The sequence below is a fragment of the Dipodomys spectabilis genome, unplaced genomic scaffold (genome assembly GCF_019054845.1).
Source record: "Dipodomys spectabilis isolate Male_0828 unplaced genomic scaffold, ASM1905484v1 ptg000301l, whole genome shotgun sequence".
NCBI lineage: Eukaryota > Metazoa > Chordata > Mammalia > Rodentia > Heteromyidae > Dipodomys > Dipodomys spectabilis.
In genome coordinates, this window is record NW_024870978.1 from 11,622,901 (window position 1) to 11,647,124 (window position 24,224).

General features: G+C 38.7%; 1 non-coding gene and 1 pseudogene across 1 annotated transcript; one reads left to right on the plus strand and one right to left on the minus strand.

Annotated features, from left to right (window-relative positions):
- Positions 1 to 6,886: 6,886 nt before the first annotated feature.
- LOC122127500 lies at positions 6,887 to 6,993 on the minus strand. The gene has a single exon (XR_006151175.1). It is a non-coding gene; the product is annotated as a U6 spliceosomal RNA (small nuclear RNA).
- Positions 6,994 to 11,468: 4,475 nt separating this feature from the next.
- On the plus strand, positions 11,469 to 11,917 carry LOC122127429 (annotated as a pseudogene).
- Positions 11,918 to 24,224: the final 12,307 nt, after the last annotated feature.

Below are 24,224 nucleotides of genomic sequence, written 5' to 3' on the forward strand. Positions count from 1 at the left end.
GCCTCCCCCCTCCCCCCCACCCAATCATACCCTCCCTTCCCCCCCCCACACCGACATTGTAAAGCTTGTTTTGACATGACATTTTGTACTTCTCATTGTTGCAACAGGTCCACCTGAATCCTTAAACGACTTGTTTGCCCCCATCTCCTCCACATGTTATACTGACATCAAATATAGTGAAAGCGAGGGTTACACTGTGGGGGAGGGACATACAAAGCAACAAAGAAATAATCTTATAAATGCATTAGAAACACATGCATGAAAGAAACAAAAACATTAAAATACATATTTGTGGGTTCGTTTTCCTAACATCACATTATCTGACTTTTTCCGCTTGACTCATACCTATACTAGATATTGCAAATAAGGGAAACCATGGGACCTATGTTTCTTTGGGCCTGGCTTACTTTACTTAATATAATTTTTTCCAAGCCTTTCCATTTCCTAACAAATGGGGAAATGTCATTCTTTCTGATGGAGGCATAGAATTCCATTGTGTATATATACCACATTTTCTTGATCCATTCATCTACTGAGGGGCATCTGGGTTGGTTCCATATCTTAGCTATGGTAAATAATGCTCCAATAAACATAGTTGTGCTGGTAGCTTTAGTGTGGTCTTTTTTGTAAACATTAGGGTAAATGCCCAAAAGTGGGATTGCTAGGTCATAGGGGAGTTCTATGTGAAGTATTTTGAGGAACCTCCATACTGCTTTCCAAAGTGATTGAACAAGTTTACATTCCCACCAACAATGAAGTAAGGTTCCTTTCTGTCCACATCCCCTCCAGCATCTGTTGTTGTTAGAATTCTTGATTTTTGCTGTTCTAACTGGAGTGAGGTGATATCTCAATGTTGTTTTGATTTGCATTTCTTTTATGGCGAGGGATGTTGAACATTTCTTCATGTGTCTATTGGCCATCCTTCTTTCTTCTTCAGAGAAGTTTCTCTTTAAGTCTTTCGCCCACTTACTTATTGGGCAGTTGTTTCTTTGAAGATTTGTTGTTGGGTGGTTTAATTTTTTGAGTTCCAAGTATATTTTAGATATGAGACCCTTGTCCGTTGTATGGCTAGTAAAGATCTTCTCCCAATCCGTGGGCTTTCTATTGATCTTCCTAGCTATGTCATTTGCCCTGCAGAAGCTCTGCAACCTTATGCAATCCCATTTGTCCAACCTTTCTTTGATTTGTTGTGTTTCCGGGTCTCTATTCAGAAAATTTCGGCCTGAGCCAAGGAGACATAGGGTTTGTCCTATTCCATCCTGTAATGTTTTCAGAGTGTCTGCTTTGACTTCAAGGTCTTTGATCCATTTGGAGTTGATTGTGGTGTAGGGTGATATATAAGGATCTAGCTTCAGTTTTCTACATGTAGTTAACCAGTTTTGCCAGCACCATTTACTGAAGAGGCTGTCTGTCTTCCATTCTATTGTTTTAGCTCCCTTATCGAAGATTAGATGGCTATAGGTCTGTAGGTTCATTTCTGGGTTTTCAATTCTATTCCATTGGTCCTGAGGTCTGTTCTTATGCCAATACCAAGCTGTTTTGATTACTATGGCTTTATAGTAGAGTTTGAAATTTGGTATTGATATTCCTCCAGCAGTGTTCTTTCCATTGAGGAGCGTTTTTGCTATTCGGGGTCTTTTATTGTTCCATATGAATTTTTGGATTGCCTCTTCTATTTCCTTGAAGAATGAGAGTGGAATTTTGATAGGTATTGCGTTGAATTTGTAGATAGCCTTGGGAAGTATTGCCATTTTCACGATGTTAATCTTTCCAATCCAGGAGCATGGGAGGTTTTGCCATTTTTTAAGTTCTGTGTTGATTTCCTTTTTCAAGATTTTAAAGTTTTCATCATAGAGGTCCTTCACTTCTTTAGTTAAGTTAATTCCTAGGTATTTTATTTTTTGTGGGGCTATTACAAATGGAGTTGCTTTCCTAATTTCAGCCACACTTTTCTCATTGTCGGCATACAGAAAAGCCATTCATTTTTGGGGGTTAATTTCATAACCTTCTACTTTGCCAAAGTTTTGAGTCAGCTTGAGTAATTTGGGAGGGAGTCTATGGGATTCCTTAAATACAAGATCATGTCATCTGCAAAGAGGGAGAGTTTTATTTCTTCTTTCCCTATTTGGATCCCCTTTATGTCTGCATCTTGTCTTATTGCTGTAGGTAGGCATTCTAATACTAGATTGAAGAGAAGTGGAGAGAGTGGGCATCCTTGTCTTGTTCCTGAGTTAAGAGGAAATGGCTTTAGTTTTTCACCATTGAGTATAATGCTGGCTGTAGGTTTGTCATATACAATCTTTATTGTATTAAGGAATGTTCCATGGATTCCTAATTTTTCCAAAACCTTCATCTTAAAGGGGTGTTGGATCTTGTCGAATGCTTTTTCTGCGTCTATTGAGATAACCATATGGTTCTTATACTTGCTCCTGTTGATGTGATGAGTAATATTAATTGATTTGTGTATATTGAACCAGCTTTGCATCCCTGAAATGAATCCTGTTTGATCGTGGTGTATGATTTTTTGGATGAATTGTTGAAGTCGGTTGGCCAAAATTTTGTTGAGAAGTTTTGCATCAATGTTTATCAAAGAAATGGGTCTATAGTTCTCTTTCTTTGATGAGTCCCTGCCTGGTTTTGGGATGAGGGTTATGATGGCTTCATAGAATGTGTTCGGTAGTGAGCTTTCTCTTTCAATTTCATTGAAGAGTTGGAGGAGAATTGGTGTCAGCTCTGCTTTGAAGGCCTTGTAAAATTCCCCTGTAAAACCATCTGGTCCTGGACTTTTCTTAGCTGGGAGGTCTCTTATGCTGTTTCTATTTCAATGCTTGATATGGGCCTGTTAAGATACTTTAACTCATCTTGGTTTACTTTTGGCATGTCAATATTTGCTAGGAAGAGGTTCATTTCTGCCAAGTTCTCAAACTTAGTAGCATAAAGTTTTGAGAAGTATTCCCTTACAATGTTCTGAATCTTGGTTGTTACCGTGGTGATATTTCCATTCTCATCTCTGAGTTTATTAATTTGGGTGTGTTCTCTTCTTTTTCTGATAAGATTTGCTAAGGGTCTGTCAATTTTTTTCAGTTTTTCGAAGAACCAACTCTTTGTTTTGTTGATTCTTTCTATAGTTTTTTTTGGATTCTAATTAATTTAATTGTGATTTAATTTTTATTATTTCTTTCCGTGTACTGGATTGGGGTTTATGTTGCTGCTCTTTTTCAAGGAGGTTTAGATGTGTCATTAAATTGTGAGATTCAGATCTCTCCAATTTGTTGATGTAGGAGCTCAGAGCTATAAATTTCCGTCTGAGTACTGCCATTGCTGTGTCCCAGAGGAGCTGGTATTTTGTGTGTTCATTTTTGTTGAATAGCATGAACATTTGAATTTCCTTTCTAATCACTTCTACGACCCACTCATGATTCAGCAGTATGTTGTTCAGCCTCCATATGATACCGGACTTTCTTTGGTGGCTTTTGGTGTTGAGTTCTAATTTTATTCCCTTGTAGTCAGAGAGAATGCAAGGTATAACTTCAATGTTTCTGAATTTAGACAAGTTTGCTTTGTGGCCTAAAATGTGGTCTATTTTAGAAAACGTTCCATGTGCTGCTGAGAAAAACGTGTATTCTGATGCTGCTGGGTGAAATGTTCAGTAGATGTCTGTTAAGTCTAGTTGATCTATGCAGCTGTTTAGATCTGCGGTTTCCCTGTTGAGTTTTTGCCGAGTTGATCTATCTAGTGGGGAGAGTGGTGTGTTAAAATCCCCACCAATTATTGTCTTTGGATCTATATGGGATTTGAGGGAAAGTAGTGTTTCTTTGATAAATTTGAGTGCTCCATTTTTTTATATCTTTTCCTTCTAATTGGTCAGCTTTGATGTCTTCAAGTTCTTTGTTGAAGCTCTGTTTTAGGTCTTGTATGAATTTCTTTACTTCCTTAATTTGGTGTTCAGTGTTTGTCCTCAAATCACTTAGTTGATTGGTTATGGTTTCTTTGGACTCCCATTCCTTCTGTTGGGTACCATTCAGCATTCCGTTTGTGGTCTCCCTGACTTCCTTCAGCTCTTTGTTAATGGGTTCCATGAATGCCTTTAGTGATCTTTGTGTGTGTTCTCTACCTGGTCTCTCAATTCCTGTATTACTCTTTGATTAGCCTCCTCCGGTTAGTGGGATTCCTGCAGATCTCTTTGAGTGTTCTCAGCCTGCTCACGCCATTCCTCCCTTTCTCTTTGAGTATTCTCAAGTTGTTCACGCAAATCCTGTATCAGTTTTTGAGTAGCTTCCTCACGCTTATGATATTCCTGTATAAACTTTTGGGTTGCCTCCTCTCTCTCCCTATCACGCTCATACAGAGTCCTTTGTACGTTGTCAAACTTCTCATTTATCATGTTTGCCAGCAGTGTTTGTAGAGCTATTTGGGAACTCTCCTCTTGATTATTCATTATCTGTTCTAACCCCTGATTACCAAGATTGGGAATTGAGATATCCGAATTTGCCATTTTTCTTGTGTTTTTCCGGCTTACTCTGCCCATTTGAGATGAAGATAGCACCAGTTTTGTGCTAGAACACTATCTTAAGGCAACCATCAACCAAAGTTTGCATTTGTATAGTCAATAGTCTACAGATACAATCTAGTTCAACAGATACATCTATTCGACATCAAACAACTATATGTTAAAGGACTTTGAACCACAAAGAAGAATTTGGAAAACCAGAAATTATTAGGGTTAGGGAGAGATGTGGGTAAAAAGTAGGAATAGATTGGTGTGGGGAGGCACAGGGAGAGTTAACTATGTCCTAATCACAATGCAGGAAATAGGTTGGGTAGGATGCAAGTAGAGAGAGAGAGAAAAAGAAGAAAGGGAAAGGGGAATGAAAAGAGACCAGAAAAAAAATAGAAACTTAAAAATTAATGTTATTATAGAGATTAAAAGACCATCTATTTAGAGAGGAATGTGAATATATTGAGAGAAAGGGAGGGACATAGAGGAGATGTGAAAATCTTAAAAAAATGCTTAAAATATTATATAGGTATAAAGAGGTAGTACTGCTATTAATGAATTTAAGTCTCAGAGGTTTTGAATTGAGTAATAAGTTTGTGGATTAAGTGTGTACACAACGGGGGATAGGGTCTACTAGTTAACTACGGGTTTATCTGAGGATGTGCAGGAGAAGAGTTAAGTCACATAAAGAAGAACAAAAGAGAGGAAAAGTTGGAAAGGAAAGAAACGTGAGAAGAAAAGATCAGAAGTTCAGTAGAGCTAGACAAAAAACAAAACGATAATTAAGAATGAAAGAAAAAGAGAAAGAAGACAAGAAACGAAAGGAAAACACACATTCACGTATTCCTAAAATAAAAATTATAATAGGAGAAAAAAAAAGTTACTGGAAAACAATTATTTTTTCAGAAGAGGCAAAAATTAAAGATTAATAAAAGTTTTAGAAAAGGAAAAATTTTTTTATATATATATAAGGTAACAAAAAACGAAAAAAAAAACAAAACAAAAAAAAGAAAAAAAGAAAAGAAGAAGAAGAAAAAAAAAGTTCTTTGATATTTTTGGGGGGGGAGGGGTGGGAAGAATCCTGTATCTCTCTTTTGTCTGTAACCAGAGTCTTGTTGGAGTCTCTGGTCAGCTTGAGGTCCTGTGGCTTGATTGGTTTCTTAAGTCAGTTTGTTGGAACAGGCAGAAAAATGCTCTGCTTTACCCAAGATTTTGAGATCCCCCTCCTAGGTTAGTTTACTGGGAGGGTGATCTGCTTTGAGAATCACAAAAGAGGGGGATGCAGTGATGAGGCTAGGTTCTGGTTAGAGTTGAGGCCTTTCAACAGACAGTAGCTTTTCCCTGGGGCTATTTTGTGAAAAAAACTCACAGCACCCAGCCTGGAGCCATTCTCAGGGTTTCTGTTTTTCAATTGATTGTGGTGGCTGCTAGAGGGAGGGGCAGCCTCTGGTTCTGGTTACCCGGTGAGGAGAGCCACTCCAATGGCTGGCGCCTGAGCTGGGTGACTTTTCCCTGGATGGAACTGAGCCTGTGAGGTCACTTCGCCGTTAAGTTCTTGTGACCTGCTAAATGACTCGTTTTATTCCAAGGCCTGAGCTGGAGCTAGTCGCTCCTCTGAGTTTTGTCGGTATCCAAGATGGAGATCACCGGTGCTGGCGGGGGAGGGCTGGCCTTCCCTCCTCTGCTCCCTGAGAAGGAGTGAGGATGTTGGGCTTCTACTCACACCGAGTCTTGGATCCTGGGTCATCTCTTGTCTGCAAAGTGCAGGATGAAGATGTCTGCTCCTTGTCGGTTCTTGCTGGTGTTGAGTAGAATCTGCTGGCCCGCTGCGTCTGTCTCCTTCGTCCCGGACTGTGTCTCAGATATGACCCCGGGGCGGTGGTCGCCGCCGCGACCCTGCAGCGGCAGCTGCTGGCAAGCACTCAGATGTGTCTGCTTGGCTTCCCCTCTCTTGACTATCTCTCTCCTGTGATGGCACACTTGGTGTGATTCTCTGGCTTGGGACTGTTCACTGGAACTCTGAAACTGCTTTCTATGCAAGAGCTTGTTCAGATTCCAGCTTCTCCTCAGCCATCTTCCCGGAAATCCTTTACCACTTTTTCTTGATCCATTCATCTACTGACGGGCATCTGGATTGGTTGCATATCTTAGCTATGGTAAATAATGTTGCAATAAACATAGTTGTGCTGGTAGTTTTAATATGGTCTTATTTGTGATCCTTTGGGTAAATGAACAAAAGTGGGATTGCTGGGTCATAGGGGAGCTTTATGTGGAGTCATTTGAGGAAACTCCATACTGCTTTCCAAAGTGGTTGAAGAAGTTTACACTCCCACCAAGAATGCAGTAGGGTTCCCTTGTGGCCCCATCCCCTCCAGCATTTGTTGTTGTAAAAATATGGATTGCTTCACGAATTTGCAAGTCATCCATGTGCAGGGACCATGCTAATCCTCTCTGTATCATTCCGATGTTAGTGTATGGGCTGCCGGATTAAGCACAGAACATTTTTTATATAGAAGTTGTAATTGATTTTCTTAGTCAATTCCACAAAAAAGTAAGTTCAAAAGAATTGTCATGAAATTTTAGAATCATGCAGTTCTTACATAAGCACACATTTTTGATGTTGGCATAATTTGTGGAGGGGAAGGGGAAAATGTTTAAATAGGGATACAAGTAGACCCATTGCAACAATGAAAGGAACTTTACAACTTTGGCATCTCTACTACTGCCATACCTGCAGATTGTAACTTGATTGCTTCTTTTGAGGTAAGTATCACTATACCTGGGTCTGCTTGGACTGTGGTCCTCCTAACACAAGCAAAACACATAGCACCCATCAAACTCTAACAGAGTTTCTGAAACGTCTTCTTCTTTTTTTTTTTTTTTTTGGTTTGGGCTTGCCTGGAACTGCAATTCTCTAATCTCTGTTTTCTAAGTAGATAATATTACAGGTTTGAGCCACTTTATCCAGTAAAAGTATACAATTTCAAGATATCTTGATATTGCCTATATTTGTGCTTAACATATATAGCTAACCTTAATTTTCTCCCTCTTTTGTTTAGTACTCTGAGTTGAAAACATTGACTTTCTTAATATACATGGCTTTGTTTTGGGTGGAATCCCATCACAATCCAAAAAAATCTCCCAAAAGTTTATGTCGAATCATGGAAAAGAAGGCTTCAGGTTGGAAAAACAAAACAAAAAACAAAAAAACCAATGATCCTTAACTTATAATTGCAGTATACTTATAGTGTTAGTCAATACTTTCTGAAGTATGAGAAGAGAAGGAAGACAGAAATGTGAAAGATGTCAGGTCTCTGGAATTTCTGTAGTTGTCACTTCATGTTATATTCTTCCTTAAAACTTGCTTTATTAAAACCCTCTGGGTGGATATTAGTTGGACTGTTCGGTAACCTTACCCAAGAAATGAAGCTGAGGGCTGGGAAGGTGGCTCAGTGGTAGAGTGCTTGCCTTGCATGCATGAGACTTGGGTTCGATTCCTCAGCACCACATAAGCCAAAAGAAAAAAACCGGAAGTGGCACTGTGGCTCAAGTGGTAGAGCACTAGCCTTGAGCTGAAGAGCTGAGGGACAGCACCCAGGCCCACAGTTCAGATCCCACGACCGGACCCCCCCAAAAATATCTTTGGGCTGGGAAGGTGGCTCAGTGGTAGAGCACTTGCCTTGCATGCTCGAGGCCCTGGGTTCGATTCCTCAGCACCACATAAGAAAAAAGCCGGAAGTGGCACTGTGGCTCAAGTGGTAGAGCGCTAGCCTTGAGCTGAAGAGCTGAGGGACAACGCCCAGGCCCAGAGTTCAGGCCCCAAGACCGGACCCAAAAAAAAAAAAAAAAGAAATGAAGCTGATTTTAGAAGGCTGATGATTTGGTAAATAAAGGAATAATGAGAAGAGCACTGATATTGTCACAGAATGAGCCGACAAGGTTCATTGCTGAACAGCAAAACAAAACAGTTTCAAGTCCGATGATGCACATTCGAACATATATAGATAGATACATATATGTATACATATACAAACATACATGAAAATGTATATATCCAGTAGAATATAGAGAGAAAGTTGGTGTGACAATTATTAAACTATATCAAACTGGTTTCAGGAAAGGTCCAGTAAAATATCAATAGTTTAGCATAGATTTTGCATAGATTTGTAAAGGATGAAAATTCTTTCCTCATTTTATACTTTACAAATATCTTTAGTACGTTTAAGTTTTTTTATATTGTAGTTGGAGCACCTATATAATGCTGAGAATGGAATTACATAAAGTATGCAACATGAATAGGCCAGCCAGTATAGGAAAGTTCATGAGATTCTTATTTCCAATTAACCACCAGGAGAAATGGAGTTCCAGTTCAGATTTTATGTAGAGCACTGGCCTTGAACACAAAAGCACCAGTCAGGCTGTGAGTTTAAGCCCTAGGATCTACAGAAACAAAAACACAAAATATAACTTTGAGTTAGATATTTTATAATGAAGCGTTTTTATGTACTCTACATTGTTAGAAAGACTAGATTTCTGTGTTAGCTTTATAACCTATCATAATAAGTGATATTGTCCATTTATTAAGCAGAAAGGCTTACTCAGATTTATAAGTTTGAAGGTTTCAGTGTAAGTGTATGTTCAGTTGGTTTTATTGCTTTGGTGGCCTGTGAGAAGACAATGTCAAGGTGAGGAGTATATCAAAAAGAAATGTTTTTGACCTAGAATGATTAAAAGAGAAAAGAAGAAAGCAGATGAGTGTGCATGTTCTCAGAGGTTTCACTCTGAAGAACTTAATCTCCATAAGAACTATTCAGGTATTCTCCACAGTCTGGGAGGAAATGGAAAGTCATTTTTCTTTAACACATAGGTCTTTCTGGGGCATTCTGAATTCAAATGGCAACATCCTCACCAATGATAATGAATTGTCCAGGGGTGGAATAGATATTGCTATAAATTCCAATCAGATCTCAGCAGACTAAATATTTTATGGAATCCCTATTAAAATATTTTCTTGCAGACTGACTGGGTCTTCATACTACATATTTGTATATCTGTGTGTATGTGTGGGTTTGAATAAACTAATACAGCAATGTAGCAAATTAAAGTATTAGTAAGGCCTTTCTCTTCTCATATCATGAAAGCCTGCCACAATTCTCAATCAAATCCCATTCAAGATTCAAACATTAATGCTCTCTCAAAAGTTCTGTATGCAAACCCAGGTACATTCACTTCATTTAAGTCGGCAATGATATATGAAAATTTTAAGTCTTCCATGGAAAAAAATTATATTAAGCAAAGTTAGCCAGGCCCAAAAAAACTTAGGTCCCATGGTTTCCCTTAATTGCAATAACTAGTATATGTCTGAGTCATGCAGAAAACGTCAGATAAGTTGATGTTAGGAAAATGAACCCTAATATATGTATTCAAATGTTTTTTTTTCTTTCAGGTGATTGTTTCTAACACATTTATAAGATTATTTCTTTGTTGCTTTGTATGTTCCTCCCCCATGGTATAACCCCTGCTTTCACTGTATTTGAGGTTGGTATAATTTGAGAAGGGGAAAGGAAAAAAGAAATGTTTAAATTGGGGTACAGGTGGATCCATTCCAACAATGAGATGTACAAGTCGTTATATGGAAAAACGAACTTTACAACTTTGGTGGGGGCAGGGAGGAGGATTGGATGGAGGGGCAGGGGAGGGAGAATGGGAAGGGATGGGAAGGGGAAACAAAGGAGGAGGCTAGAATGCTTGATAAGAAATGTACTCATTATCTTGCCCATGTAATTATAACCCCTCTGTACATTATTTTCACAATATAAAAAGAAAAAAAGAAAAATTTAAGTCTTCCAATTACGTTGTCACCAAGGAAACATGTACAATATTTCCTTAAAAAATATCTAGATTGTAGAACACTTTAGCCAGAAAATTGAAGGAGTATACATTATAGGATTTAATTTAAATATTTAGTCACTGAAATGTATATTCTATATCCACAACTTAGAGCCCCTTCAAAATACATAATTGCAAACCTCATCTATTACCATCTTCCGTGAAGACAGTCCTTGCTGAAAACGAACCAAATGTGGTAAACCAATTAAAATGTACGCCTTTGTCAAATGCTGTTGTTTTAAAGCATGGAAGTGATAGAACAATTAATGCCAGTGAACAGCTGGTTCTAAGGAGTATGGAAAGTGATTACTTTGGACTCTAGGTGGAAAAATCCACAGATGTTTCAGATTGTGCTTCGTTTTGGCATTTGTGAGATATATTTTGGAAAGCACAATGAATGAAAGCATGTTGTTTTATAAAGATTTGCTGACTGACAAACCAGGGAAAGAAAACTTATTGAAATGTTTCAAATGAGAAGACAGACAATAGGGTGGGTAAGATGTGGTATGCAGCTTTAAATACAGACTGAAGCAAACCAAAGAATGGGAAATCTTTTTCCTTAAAAGCTTTCTGGGTGTATTGTGCTATACACTATAATGATGAAATGATCATTTCTATGGAAAAGTCATGAAAAAACATTGTCACCTGTTGAATTTCTTTATAAAGTGAATCTTAATTGACAAGAATGAAGAAATTTAAATATGTTAATAAAACATTATCAAGTATTACTTTAATTTTTCATTAAAAGTTAAAGCAAACTGACAGACTATTAGTCCATTAAGATTTATGTTTCCTGTCATATTTATTTTCCTTTTGTTCCTCTTTTTTGGGTGGTGATATTTTTTTCAGAAAGGCAACCTAGTCTTAACCATTACTCACAAAATTTATGCTGTCAGAGAATCAGAGTTTTTTTTTTTATTAAATTAAGACAATAGTAGGCTCATTTTATGCCAAATCAAAATATAAACACCAAAACATTTTTCACTAAAAAACCACTCATAAAAGATCATGAGGGGGAAAAGGCTCAGGAGGACCGGTATAATCCAGGCGCAGGAAGAAAAGCTTAGGAAAACACCTGAACATGTGGCATCCCAATGCATGGCAGCCGGTGCAAAATGCAAGTATCCCTTACATGGGGTGCCCTGGAGGTTCCAATCCTGGGTGTCCACCTCCTTTGTGCCCACAACCTGTAAATCCAGCCATTCCTCCTGGTCCTGTACCCGGGTGTCCCTTTCCTCCAGGACCTCCCCAGGGGAACCCAGCTTTCCCTCCATGTGGGCCCTCTTACCCTGTGCCACAGCCACAGTATCCAGGATACCAACCCTCAGGTCCTTACCCACCCCATGCCCACCACCTGCACCTGGCATATGTCCTGTGAATCCCCTGGCTCCTGGCATAGGCCCACGAGCCCCAACGGACAAGAAAACACTGAAGAAAATGAAGAAAACACATAAAGAGATGCACAAACACCACAAGCATGGCAAGCATTCTTCCTCTTCCTCCTCCTCTTCCAGCAGTGACTCTGACTGAACTCAGGGCCTGGACCCTCCCCTCAAGTCTCACCAGTTTTGCTCTCATCAAGCTTCTGCTGTGGTGTTGTACTAGGGGGAAATTAGCCCTCTGATCCCCACCCCACCCTCATCTGAGCCTTACCCTGCTGTTCAGCCCTGACTTGCTAGGGAAATGGATAAAGTATTTCTGTGGGTTAGTAAAGACCATCTCCTTCCTGGTTGATTGATCTTTTGTTTTCTTTTTCTTTTTCTTTTTTTTTTTGGTTCTAGACTGGGACTCCAGCTCAGTACCTAATGCTTTTACTCATTGGCTAGCACAATAAAAATTGAGCTGTGCCTCCAATCTCAAGAGCTGAAGACTTTAACAGAGGAGGAGTTTTTTGAAGATGGCGAAACCTGTGAGCTAAATGCTGAAGACAAGTTTAAATTCTGTAAAATGTATTTTTTGTCCTTCCATTTCCGTTTGTAATACGTGTGGTTGGTGGAAATTTCATAATGATAAAAAACCTGTACTTTTTTTTTAATAAAGGTAGCATACTAGGATCATTTAAAGCTAGATATGTTCCCAGCAGGCCTCCTAATGATTTCATTAACTGCAAGGCTGCTTTGATTCAAAGCAAGAGTACATTTGGTTGATGAGCTTTCTGGAAATGTAATCTCTACTCCTTAGCTGAACATGCTAGCTCAGGTCCTACTCTCATTTTCCAATTCTCAGTCCAAATAAAGCTATTTTTTTCTGGTCAAAAAAAAATCATGAGGATTTGGGGGAAGATGGAGGAGGAGAAGCTGGAGGGTAAACAAGCTCTTACATAGAAAGCAGTTTTAATGTTCCAGTGAACAGTCCTAGGTTAGAGAGTCACACCAAGTGTGCCATCACAGTAAAGAGAGTTTGGCCAAAGAGGGAAAATCCAGGCAAGATGACAGATCTGAGCACTTGCCAGGAGCCACAGCTGAGGTGGCAGTTGGGACAGCGCCAGTGGCTGTAGCCCTCATTCCTACAGAGAGAGTCCACGACAAAGGCCCCAGATGTGGCCGGTGAGCGGATTCTACTCAACACCAGCAAGAACTAACAAGGAGCAGATATCTTCATCCTGCAGGTCACAGACCAGAGACGACGCAGGAACCAACACTCTGGCATGAGTAGAATCCTGACATCCTCACTCCTTCTCAGGGTGCAGAGGAGGGAAGGCCACCCATCCTCCACTACCAGAGATCTCCATCTAAGATACTGACCTCCACAGGGCTGAGCAGATAGCTCCAACTCAGGCCTTGGAAGAAAACAAGAGAGTCATTTAGTAGGTCACAGGAAGTAGACATGACCTGCCAGGCTCAGCTCCACCGAGGGGAATGTCACCCCACCCAGCCAGTAGAACCAGTGTCCTCAGAGGAGTGATTTCCTTCACAGGGTAAACAGAGACAGAGGCTGCTCCTTCCTACAGCAGCCTAGACAAACAATTGAAACTCAGTAAAAACAAAAACAAAAACCCTGAGAATGTTTTCCATGAGTGTTTCAGGAATTTCCCCACAGGGAAAAGCTACTATTTGCTGAAAAGCCTCAACCCTACCTCATCACGGCATTTCCACACTGAAGGAAACAGCCATCTCCCTCTTTTGTGATATTCAAAGCAGATCTCCCTTCCACGGAATAGCCTGGGAAGAGGATCACAAAATCCTGGGTAAAGCAGAGCATTTTTCTGCCAGCACGAAAATAATTGACTTAAGAAACCAGTCAAGCAAAAGGAAAACCAAACACCACAAGCACACCAGAGACTCCACCAAGAGACTGGTTATGGACGCAGGGGAGATACAGGGTCTTCCCATACCCCACACCCAAAAAAAACCACAAAAATCAAAGAACTCTTTTTTCAACCTTTTTTTCAATTTTTATTTTTTAAAAAAATGTTTGATGTTAATTTTTTTCTCATAATTTTTATTTCTGATGTGTGTGTGTGTGTGTGTGTGTGTGTGTGTGTGTGTGTGTGTGTGTGTGTGTGTGTGTTTAATCTCCTTTGACATTTTGGTCCTTTTTTATTGTTTTCATTTTTTTTCTCTCTTTTTTGTTTGACTTAATTGCTGTTCAGCTCATCCCCAGATACATACCTGTGGTCAATTATTAAACCTTATCCCCCATTGTGTACATACTTAATCCTGAAATTTATTACTCGAGTCAAAACATCTTAGGCTTAATTTCTATAATAGCAGTATTATCTCTTTATACCAATATAATTTTCAATTAACTAATTTTAATTTTCTTTTATTTTTTATTTTTTCATATTTCCTTTCTATCCCTCCTCTCATCTCATCCTATCCTTTTCTTCCCTCAATATCATTTCTTTAAACTTACATAATTTTGTGTTTCACTTCTTAGATTTAAATTTTTGTTTATCCATTTTTTCTTTATTTTTAAAAAAATCTCTCTCCTATCATTCGGTCCAATCAATTTCCCTCTCAGAGATTAGGACTTGTTTAAATTCACTCTTCTTTAACCTTTCCACATTCCTCTAATCCTAATTTTCTCCACAATTCTCCCTAAACCTAATAATTTCTGGTGTGTCAATTTTTTGACACACCTTTTTGCTTTTACTACCCCATTAGTCCATGGTTGTTTGATGATGAATAGATTATATCTGATGAACTAGATTGTATCTGCAGCCATTTTGACTGTGCAACTACAGGACTCCGGTTGATGCTTGCCTTAAAATAGCGGTCTAGCACAAAATTGGTTTTACTTTCATACCAAATGGGCAGAACAAGCCAGAAAACACAAGAAAAATGGCAAGTCCAGGTATATGAATTCCCACTCATGATAATCAGGTGACAGAATACTTAATGAATAATCCAGGAGAGAGCTCCCAAAAAGCTCTACAAGCACTACTGGTAAACATGTTGAATGAATACATTGAAAACTTGTAAAGGACTCAGTGTGAGTGTGATAGAGAGCGAGAGGGGGCAAACCAAAGATTAATATAGGAATCTTGTGAGCATGAGGAAGCTACTCAAAGATTAATACAGGAATTGTATGAGCAGGTTGAGAACAGTCAAAGAGAAATACAGAAATCGCATGAGAAGGCTGAGATCAGTCAAAGAGAAAGACAGGAATTGCATGATTGTGAGGAAGCTGTTCAAAGAGTAATACAGGAATTGTGAAAGAGGGATGAGAATAGAGCAAGATCAGTAAAGGCATCCATGAACAGACAGCTGAATGAATTCAGGGAGACCACAAAAGGAATGCTCAATGGAGCCAAAGAAAAGTAATGGGAGCCCAAGGAAACCATAACGAATCAACTAAGTGATTTGAGAACAAACACTGACCACCAAATTAAGGAAGTAAAGTTTATACAAGACCCAAAACAAAGCTCCAACAAAGAATTTGAAGCCATCAAAGCCAAACAATTAGAAGGAAAAGAAATAAAAACAAAGTAGAAATTCTTGACAGTTGGTTAGACCATGCAGAAGATCGAATCTTGGGCATTGAAGACAGCCTAGATATTATAGAGAAAGAATGTATAACTATCCAAGACAAATCCAAGAAATATGATAGATCTATTCAACATTTGGAAAGCACCATCAGAGGCCTAATCTGAGGATAATGGGTGTAGAGGAGCACCTAGAGACAGAAGTTAATGGTTAAAATTTATTTCACAGAATTGTAGCAGAGAACTTCCCAAACATGCAAAAAGATAGGCCTATTCAGATACAAGAAGCTTTTAGAACCACCAAACCAGACTTACAAAAGATACTTGAAGATGTCCTACACATAGAAAACCAACAAGATGACAATAACGGCCAAGAAACAGGCTCCAAGTGAATAAAATTAGAATTTAACACCAAAAGCCACCAAAGAAAGTCCTCTAACACATGTTGAATCACCAGTGGGTCATGGAAGAGATTAGAAAGGAAATGCAAATGTTCATGATATTCCACAAAAATGAAATCATAAATTACCAGCTCCTCTTGGACACAGGAAATGCAGTACTCAGAGGCAATTTTATACCTCTGAGTTCCTACATCAACAAATTAGAGAGATCTGAAACCAACAATTTAAAGAGACATTTACCTCAGTGAAAAAGAGCAACCAAATAAACTCCTGTCCAGTAGATTGAAAGAAATAATTAAATCAGAATTAAACGAATTAGAATCAAAAAAAAAAATAGAAAGAATCAACAAAACAGAGTTGGTTCTTTGAAAAAATTAACAAAAATTGACAGACGCTTAGCAAATCTTATCAGAAAAAGAAGAGCACACACAGAAATAAACAAACTCAGAGATGTGAATGGAAAAATCACCACAGAAACAACCAAAATCCAGAACATTATAAGGGAATACTTCTCAAACTTTTATGCTAATGAGTTGAGAACCTGGTAGAAATGGACTTTTTCCTAGCAAATATTGACATGCCAAAACTAAACCAAGATGAGTTAAATCAAATTAACAGGCCCATATCAAGCATTGAGATAGAAGCAGCAATAAGAGACCTCTCATCTAAGGACCAATGGATTTACAGCGGAATTCTACAAGGCCTTCAAAGCAGAGCTCACACCAATACTCCTCCAACTCTTCAATGAAATTGAAAGAGAAAGTGCACAATGGGACTCATTCTATGAAGACATCATAACCCTCATCCCAAAACCAGGCAGGGACTCATCAAAGAAAGAGAACTAGAGATCCACTTCTTTGATGAACATTGATGCAAAACTTCTCAACAAAATTTTGGCCAATCGACTTCAACAATTCATCCAAAAATCATACACCACGATCAAACAGTATTCATTTCAGGGATGGAAAGCTGGTTCAATATACGCAAATCAATTAATATAATTCATCACATCAACAGGAGCAAAGATAAGAACCACATGGTTATCTCAATAGATGTAGAAAAAAGCGTCTGACAAGTTCCAAAACCCTTTTATGAAGGCTCTGGGAAAATTAGGAATCCAGGGAACATTCCTCAATACAATAAAGGCTGTATATGACAAACCTTCAGCCAGCATTATACTTAATGGTAAAAAAATCTAAAGCCATTTCCTCTTAGGAACTAGACAAGGATGTCCAATCTCTCTACTTCTCTTCAATTTAGTATTAGAATGCTTCGCTACAGCAATAAGACAAGATGCAAACATTAAAGGATCCAAATAGGGAAAGATGAAATAAAACTTTCGCTCTTTTCAGATGACATGATCTTATATTTAAAGAATCCCACAGAATTCACTCCCAAATTACTCATGCTGACTCAAAATTTTGGCAAAGTAGCATGGTATAAAATTAACACTCAAAATCAATGGCTTTACTGTATGCCAACAATGAGAAAAGCGTGGCTGACATAAGGAAAGCAACTCCATTCGTAATAGCCCCACAAAAAATGAAATACATAGGAATTAGATTAACCAAAGAAGTGAAAAATCTATGATGAAAACTTTAAAAACCTGAAAAAGGAAATGAAAACAGAACTTAGAAATTGGGAAAATCCTCCCATGCTCCTGGATTAGAAGGATCAACATCATGAAAATGGCAATATTTCCCAAAGCTATGTACAAATTCAATGTGATACCTATGAATATTCCAACCTCATTCTTCAAAAAAATAGAAGAGGCAATCCAAAAATTCATATGGAACAATAAAAGACCCCGAATAAAAAATGATCCTCAGAAAGAACAATGCCGGAGGAATATCAATACAAAATTTCAAACTCTACTACAAAGCCGTAATAATCAAAACAGCTTCATACTGGCACCAGAACAGATCTCAGGACCAATGCAATAGAACTGAAATCCTAGATATTAACTCACAGATATATAGCCATCTAATCTTCGATAAGAGAGCTAAAAAAAATAGAATGGAAGAAAGACAGCTTCTTCAGTAAGTGGCTGTCAAACAAAATTGGTTAATCACTTGTAGAAAACTAAAGCTATATTCTTATATATCACCCTGCACCAGAATCAACTCCAAATGGATCAAAGACCTAGAGTTACAGCATACACCCTAGGTCTCCTTGGCAAAGGCCAAAATTTTCTTAATAGATACCCAGAAACACAACAAATCAAAGAAAGGTTGCACAAATGGGATTACATATAATTGTAGAGCTTCTGCATGGCAAAGGATAAAGCTAGCAATAGAAAACCCATGGATTGGGAGAAGACCTTCATTAGCCATACAACAAACAAGGGTTTCATATCTAAAATATACCTGGAACTCACAAAAGTAAATCCAACAACAAATCCTCAAACAACTGCCCGATAAATAAGTGGGCTAAAGACTTAAAGAGAAACTTCTCTGAAGAGGAAAGAAGCATGGCTAATAGACACATGAAGACATGCTCAACTTCCCTAATCATAAAAGAAATGCAAATCTAAACAGCATTGAGATACCACCTCACACCAGTTAGAATGGCTATAATCAAGAACTCTAATAACAACAGAAGCTGGAGGGAATGTGCACAGAAGGAAACCTTATTGTATTATCAGTGGGGGTGTAAACTTGTTCAACCACTTTGGAAAGTAGTATGGAGGTTCCTCAAAAGAATCCACATAGAGCTCCCCTATTTCCCAGCAATCCCACTTTTGGGCATTTACCAAAATGATCACAAACATAACCATACGAAAGCTACCAGCACAACTATGTTTATTGCAGCATTATTTACCATAGCTAAGATATGGAAGCAACCCAGATGCCCCTCAGTAGATGAATGGATCAAGAAAATATGTTGTATATATACAATGGAATTCTCTGCCTCCATCAGAAAGAATGACATTGCCCCATGTGTTAGGAAATGGAAAGACTTGGAAAAAATTCTATTAAGTGAAGTAAGCGAGGTTCAAAGAAACAGAGATCCCATGGTTTCCCTTATTTGCAATAACTAGTGTATTTGTGAGACAAGCAAAAACGGTCAGATAAGTTGATATTTGGTGAAATGAACCCCAAGATAAGAACTCAAATTGCTATTTTTTCTAGCATATTTCTAAGATGATTTCTTTGTTGCTTTGTATGTCCCTCCCCCATGGTATAACCCCTGTTTTCACTGTATTTGATGTTGGTATAATTTGTGGAGGAGAAGGGTAAAACAAATTCTTTAAATAGGGATACAGGTGGACTCATTGCAACAATCAGATGTACAACACGTTATGTCGGAAAATGAACTTTACAGCTTTGGGTTGGTTTGGGGGTGGGGAGTTGGGAAGGGATGGTAAGGGGAAACAAAGGAGGGGGCAACAATGCTTGATAAGAAATGTAATCATTACCTTGCTCATGTAATTGTAACCCCTCTGTACATATTTTCACAATAAAAAATCATGAAATTTAAAGTAAAAACCCATGTCAATTTTTTGTTTTTTTTTGTGGTCATGCGGCTTGAACTTTGGGAATGGGCGCTGTCTCTCAGCTCTTCAGCTCATTGATACCACTGTACCACTTGAGCCACAGTGCTGTTTCTACTTTTCAAGTGGGTTATTGGAGATAAGAGTCTCACAGACTTTTCTGCCCAGGCTGGCTTTGAACCACTATCCTCATTAAGAGACTCCTGAGTAGCTAGGGTTGTAGGCATGAGCCATCGAAGCCCAGATCCAAGTCAATTTCTAAAAAGCAAGCTTATTGAAACTTCTGGCTTTTTCCAATAAACAATCTTACTTTTTAGCATTAGTTCATAATTATGAGTTATTTTTAGATGTAACTGTGAACTTTTTAATAGAATCAAACATAATTTTTACTATTACTCAGTATTTCACAAAATCCACTCTAATTAGCTTTCCCCAAAGTAAATTATTACATACTACATTGCTCACTATTATTACACTCTATATTATATATAGTGTGAAGCGAAAATAATTTGGACCATTTCATGTAAATTATTAGATGGTATTTTAGCATTACAAATTCACATCTGTGACTTTAAAAGAAGGAAAGAAGATTTTAGAGTTAAAATCAAATGTAAATGTGTACTGTGTCCTAATTAAAGCAAATTTATGAGTTCATACAGACAAAATTATTTTCTTTCCACTAAAGGCTTTGAAGTAATACTATTGGAAATAGTGAGAAAAGAGGAGGAAGAATTCAAATCATGTCAAAGAATGTGTCTGTTATTCTGCTACCCCCTCCATTAAGAAGACCTACCTGGTCCCAGATGTCACAAAACTTCAAGTATCTCTCTTAGAAATCTATTTGGAAAAGTTCTAAATCACTGATTATTTATGTACTTTCTGTTATATGAAACAAAATATAGACACAAAACAACTGAAATAAAATGCACACATATGTTGAAGTCACCACAGCTGGAAAAACAACCAACAAACTAGAACTCCCCCAGGAACAAAAACTTGTTGTGCTTGGTTGTTTTTAAGCACAAAAACCTCAAATACATGTTACCCTTGAGTAGATCCATAAAACTAACTGTGTCTCAGAAATATGGTTGTGTTATGAGAAGTACAAGTTGTCATGTCGAAAACGAACTTTACAACTTGTTGGGGGGGGAGGATTGAGTGGGGGGGGCGGGAGAATGGGAAATGATGGGAAGAGTAAACAAAGGAGGAGGCTGCAATGCTTGATAAGAAATGTACTCACTATCTTGCCCAGGTAATTTTAACCCCTCTGTACAGTATTTTCACAATAAAAAATTATTAAAATTAAAATAAAAAAAGAAATATGGTTGTGTTAATTTGTAATTAAATTCATCTAGATGAAGGTAATATAGCAAATCACATGAATGGATCAAGTTGTTTAAAACAAATGTGACTGTATGTGGAGTGGGAGCTGCACATATTAAAAGAATTAAATAACAAAAAACATGACATACTTAAAAAATTAAGAAATGCAATGAATAAGTCCAATAGTATCCATATTGAGACCTAAATCCTACTGATTTAACAAGAACAAAATATACAAATAATAGAATCTGAGCAGGGTACCTGAGTATACATAATTTTAAACTACTCCAAATTGTAGAAGACTGAATGTAGGTTATCTAAAGGAAAACATCAACCCATGATATAAATGACACTAAAAATTTCATGAAAAGATAGAAGTCGTTTCTAGAAAATACTATTTTAATAAGTGATGATCAAAATCTTTTTAGTACTGACAAAATTACATACCCATTTAGTTAGATCCAAAAAAGACTCAGGATACTCAAGCTGATTTGAAATTTTGGCAAAGTAGCAGGATACAACTATATCGTTATTATGGATGTTGACTCTGGCATGGAATTAATTTCCTCTTTGATCTGATAAATGAATATATGAAAGAACAGAACTTCAGCTAAATATCAAGACCTAACTAAACATATAACCAGAAAAGTCATCATGCAAGCCGTATTGCAACTGGGATAAAAGAAGTATCAGTCATACTGATTCTGTATTTATTGTAAATGCTGATTTTTTTCATAAATTATTTCCTTTAGCTTGCATTTTTAAAACATTGTGTTAATGATGTATATCTTGGGAACAAATTTTGGATTCCTCCTTCAATTTAGTTCTGAGTATAATGTCTCACTTCAGTTCCTAACCCATGAAATGATGTTGTTTACAAAACAACTATTATTTATAATACACAAAATCTCATAAGCATGACACCTGTAAGCATTGGTTAACATTTGGATATCATGGTCTCATGACTGATGAGGCTTATCTGTATGAGTATAACTGTACCTAGATTCCTCAGCTTAAATTTAACCACTGTTAAAAAATGTTTGTATCTTTATTTCTCACCCATCGAAGATTAAACCTGAGTATAAAGCCTAAGGAAAATGATATGGTGAGGGTCTAGCTTTTCTAGATATAAAATAAACAAAATGCAGCGTAGAGTAACTCACTGGTTTAAAATCAACCTATTTCTCCAAAACATTCTAAGCATTTCCTTACAATCTGTGTTATTCTCAAGAAGGGGGGAATGGGAGAGGAGGATTAACCAAGCTTTGTCTTCAAATATACATAATTTGGATTTGACTCTTTATTTTGCTATAAGCATTTTTGATAAAAATTGTTTGAATAATTCATTCCCAGGTCAGCTATAATATATCCTAGTTTTATACTCCAAAGTACATTCAGAAAATACTATATAGCAATTAAGTAAAGAAAGTCCGGGCAGAAAAAATGACATTTCTATACTATGTGATGCCCAATTCTTAGGTATTTCATTATGCCCCAATTTAATGAATGTGATTGTTTAAATCTTCATAAAGTATTTATTAAAATCGATCAGTGTCCTATAAAATAATTGTGTATAATTTTATCCTAGAATCATTCAAGAACTGCCCATTCAATCATAGCATACATCACATTCCATTGGTATTCATATGGATAGGAATGAGTTTCTTAGGATCTCCCGCCTGCCATTTGGAGGTGGCAGAACCAAGATTCAAACTATTCAAACTGTGGGCTCCAGCTCCCACCACTTGATTAGACAGGCACCAGTGGCTCTCACCAGTCCTCCTTGATACTTACAAGGCTGTGATAGGAGGATCATGGTCAAAGTCACCCTAAGCAGGAAAGTCTTTGAAACCCCTGACCAACTTCAGTGCCAACAAAGCCAGAAGTAGAGCCTTATGGCTCCAGTGGTAGAGGGCTAGCTTTGAGCAAAAGCAGCTCATGGACTGTTCCCAGATTCTGAGTTCAAGGTCTGGGACTGGCAACAAACAGACATAAACAACAATCTGTGCAGCTATCCAGCTAAAGCATGTCACCCTCTAGTCCCCAACTAAATTGGACAGAGTTCCCTGGGAAAGGGGCTGGGAGAGCCACTGTCATCTTGACTCTGCCCATTCTGCCTGCATCACACGATTTCAGCCACACCATTATTTCATGGTTCTTTCTGACCAAAGGGATACAAGAACACATTCCATGCTGCCTGGGAGATGGACTAGACTCTGTTAGCATACTCGGAGGCTGAGATCCACAGGGGGAAAATCCTGCCACAGGAGCGTGGGCCCGCTGCAGGCACCCAGGCCACCCGGCAGCTCAGTGACAGACTGAGCTGGAGCCACAGGCCCTCTGCCCTATGAGCTGCCACCACAGCATGCGTGGGGATGGGAAACAGGACACATGGGCATCGGAGAAGAAAATCTGCTTTGTCCATGACCTGCCTGATGAGGTGTACACCAGAGTCCAACAGGTGAGCTCCACCATTGATGCAGCCAGCTGTTGGCACACATCCAAACCATCGAGGAGTCCTTCATTGTGTGTAAAGAGCAGGTATTGGTCTTGAATGAGCTGTGTTGGGAGAAAGCCAAGTGCATACACTGGCTGTCTGAGGAGAAGATGGAAAGGAGGAGAGTGCTGCGGGAGCTGCTGTTGCTCCTCACAAGGGAAGGCACATACAGCAGTCTTCAGATGCCAGCACAGGCTGAGCCCTCCCCCCCAACTCTGCTTCCCACTCCTCAGGGCCTGTGGTGGGTGAAATGAGGGAGGAGCAGAAAGGTTTTGAAGAATTGCAACTTGAAGACAGCATGGAAACTGCCAGAGGAGAGGTCAGGGTTCCTGACCCCATAGTGGACTCCCCCAAGGAGCACGTCATGTTCCAGATGCCCCACATCCAAATCCACCCACAGCTCCCAGGCTCAGGGGAGGAGTGCTCCCCCACTTTCTCCTGTAAACTGATGTGGATGATGAATCTCTATGTGACATACTGACTCTCATAAGCCTTGGCAGCCACCAGAAGTAGGTGGCCAGGTGGCTTTCTCTCATGCCTCCATCTGCTGGGGGATGGGAAGGTTAAACTGGGGATTAGAGAGGACAGAGGCTTCAGGGAGTTGGCCCAAACTCAAGGAATATCTAATGGCCCATTGGTGGCCAGGAAAGAGGCCCATGTTATGCTTATCACAAAGAATAAATTGTTTTCAAAGCAAAAAGAAAGCCTCCAACAAAGATTTGTTCTTCCAATCCTGGGGCTTGAACTCAGGGTCTGGCCACTGTCCCTCAGCAATTTTTGATCAAGACTGGCACTCTACCAGTTGAGCCCCACCTCCCTTTCCAGCTTTTTCTGTGTGGAATAGAACCAAGGGCTTCAGACATTCTAGGTGACCACTCTACCACTGAGCCACATTCTCAGCTGGGATGATTCTCCCCCCTCCCAAACCCATATGACCATTCCTCAGATAAATAGGAAGTAGGGGCTAGGATGAATATGAAGCACAAGTCTGGTTCACACCAAAATATTACCCCGCCCCCTCTTCCCATACCCTTAGTTGACGTTTCTCTTCTACCATTGAGGGATGAGAGAGGGAGAGAGGAGTCCCAAAAGAGTAACAACAACAGTGGCCCCCTGAAACCCACATCCTCCCACACACAAGTGGTCCTCCAGATTCTGATTTTACCTGACTCAATGTGAAGTCTACATTTTCTCCC